The sequence below is a fragment of the Octopus bimaculoides genome, chromosome 1 (genome assembly GCF_046866305.1).
Source record: "Octopus bimaculoides isolate indiv1 chromosome 1, ASM4686630v1, whole genome shotgun sequence".
Lineage (NCBI taxonomy): Eukaryota > Metazoa > Mollusca > Cephalopoda > Octopoda > Octopodidae > Octopus > Octopus bimaculoides.
This window is the reverse complement of record NC_142928.1, coordinates 70,180,015-70,183,583: the sequence shown is the minus strand read 5'-3', so window position 1 is coordinate 70,183,583 and position 3,569 is coordinate 70,180,015.

Below are 3,569 nucleotides of genomic sequence, written 5' to 3'. Positions count from 1 at the left end.
TCTTCTTCTTCTTCTTCTTCTTCTTTTTGTTATCATTATTATTATTGTATATACCTACATATATTTATATATGTATATATATATATATATATATATATATATATATATATATATATATATATATATATATATATATATATATATATATATATATATAGAGAGAGAGAGAGAGAGAGAGAGAGAGAGAGAGAGAGATTGAGAGATAGAGTGAGAGAATAAGGGCGAGACAAAGACTCAGATACACAGGCTGTTACACACATAGCATACACACATATATTCTACCTGCCTGTATATTTACGTCTTTCATTTCGACTGTTCCTGTATTCTTGTGATAGCTTATTTGATTGTATACAATATGATTAACACACAGAAACAATATATGCGAATGAGGTATGAATATGGCACAGTTCACGTTTGTTTTCCAAATTACAATTTTCTAACGATGTATATATAACAAAACACCATCAAGTATGCACCGAGCAAGACACTGGCCTTTAATGAGATTCAGGCGGATACAGGCAACTATTGTACACATAAACCATAGATAAAAGTACATTCCTGAAATATCTTATTCGACATAAGTTTAATTTAGAAGCAAATGAATACTAACTATATGAATTTGATGAAAGGGAGGAAGGTAGACGTTTCATTTCTCGAAAGAAAGGGACACTAAAGACTGATTCTGTATTCATAGAATCAGCTTGTGTATTAATATTCAGATTAAATTATTTTCATACAAACGTTAGAAAACTATTGCTGCATAATAAGCATAATATTATAGCCTTTCGTATCGGTCAAGTAATATCAATTTTATCGTATATTTTATGGGTAATATGTCAAACGTTAGACATACAAGCTGCACACATACTCGAATTCTGCATTTCTAACTCTCTCTCTCTTTGTCTCTCTACCTCTTTCTCTCTCTCTCTCTATCTATCTCTCTCTCTGTATATATATATATATATATATATATATATATATATATATATATATATATATATATATATATATATATATATATATATACATATATACATATATATATATATTTGCATACATATGTGTTTAAATATATATATATACATATATATATATATATATATATATATATATATATATATATATATATATATATATATATATATATATATATATATTTATATATATATATGTCTATGTATATATATATACATGTATATTTAAGCAAATATATATGTATAGGTGCCTGTATAACTCCACACACACGCACGCTCACACAAACATACATTTGTATATAGTGTAATTGTGTGTGTGTTTGTACATACATACTAAGGACAATATATCGGTTGCATTATACTGCTGTCATATATAATCATCTCCTCGTTAGTAGCGTAGACAAACATAGAAACTAATAAAAACAGAAATTGTTGCAGTAAAGTAATACATACATAGAGAGAAAATAATTGAAAATTCGTCAAAATAACTGTTGTATTAAAACTTTGCCTCATAAGGTAAATTATAGCGATGGTCTATATTATTCGTTCAGATAATTGATGGTTTGACTAGCCAGGAAAAAAAAAGTGGAATCCGATTGTTCTACAGTGAAATGAAGGAAAAAATATATTCTTTCTAATCTATATATAAATCTTATCAACTGTCTGTAGAAAAAAATAAATCACACATTTTTTTGCCATATCTTTACGAAGTAAACTGGTATAGCAAGTGTTGCAAAGTGTAGTAATGTGTCTCTAATTTCCACAAATAAAGTCACCAACCGAAGCATATATACATATATATATATATATATATATATATATATATATATATATATATATATATATATACATATACAAACACACCTACACATATATACATATATATATATATATATATATATATATGTGTGTGTGTGTGTGTGTGTGTGTGTGTGTGTATATATATTTATATATATATATATATATATATATATATGTATACATATATATATGTATATATATATGTATATATATATATATATATATATATATATATATATATATATATATATATATATATATATATATATATATATATATATGTATATATATATATATAATCATCATCATCGTTTAACGTCCGTTTTGCATGCTCCAGTTTGATCTAGCAGTGTGTCTTCAGCTGGATGCCCTTCCTAGCGCCACCCAATCTATGAGTGTAGTGGGTGCTTTTTAAGTGCAACCGGCACAGGGGCCAGATGTGGCTGGCAATGGCCACGATCGGTTGGTGCTTTTTACATACATACATACATACATATATATATATATATATATATATATATATATATATATATATATATATATATATATATATATATATATATATATATATGCATACACATACATGTGTGTATTCACATACATGAATACACACATACGCATAAACATAATACATATATACCTCATACATACATACATACATACATTCGGTGACAATTTAATTAGATATCAGTCGACTGTGTCTTATCGGATGGATCATTGTAGTGATGCACTATATACCACGTGATATTTGTTCCGGTTATTTACGTTTCGAATAGTAGATTTATGTCGTCACCCATGTTACAATCACTATACAACCACTGACAGTATTTTGTGAAGTTTACTCTTCTATCGGCATTTGGTTTATACAGCCGTGTGGAGATGTGTTCGATCGTGGATTAATAGCGATAATATATTGGTATGCATGGCTCTTTCCTCTGCCTCACTAGTTAGATCAGAAATTAGAGTTCGATTCATCTCTTGAAAAGGATGGATTACTTATGCTAAAGATTAGCAATTAAATCTCTACTCTTCTAAAGCATCTGAAGCCCGAAAGAAGGAAAAGGATAAGTTTTTATTATTTTTTTTTTTACTTTATAATCCCGGATAAAAGATGTTTTTTTTTTTACTCTATAATCCCGTATAAAATACATATTTGACCTCACCAACATTTCTAAATGAATGTAAGATGCCGGAAGAAATTCCCTAAAGAATTTTCTCCGAAACGCAAAAATGTACGTTCAACTAGTCGTTCTTACGTAATATTTTCCAACATAGGCAGCATAGCATAAATTTAGGTTGTTGAGTGTTTGTCAAGAAAAACGAAGTCCTTTTCTCACTGTATGACCAATAAGTACCGTTGAGATGGACGGAAATGTGACTGTGGTGTATTTTGAAATCATAATTTGAGGAAGAAGAGAAATAAATTTCAGATTGAGCTCTTACGACTCGGCCTATTCAATGTAAGATAATATTAATTGGATCGAAAAATACTCTAAATATTATTGGTTTTATTCCCAGAATGATATATAAAAATCTAATTATCTTTCTCTCCCTCGCTCTATCTATCTATCTATCCATCTATCTATCTATCTATCTATCTATCTATCTATCCATCTATCTATCTATCTATCTATCTATCTATTTGTCTGTCTGTCTGTCTGTCTGTCTGTATCTATATCTATTCATATATATGTGTGTATGTGTGTGTGTGTGTGTCTGTGTGTGTATGCTATATACATACACAGACACGTACGTACACATACTTGTGTCAGTGTTCATGTATTTTTTCATATG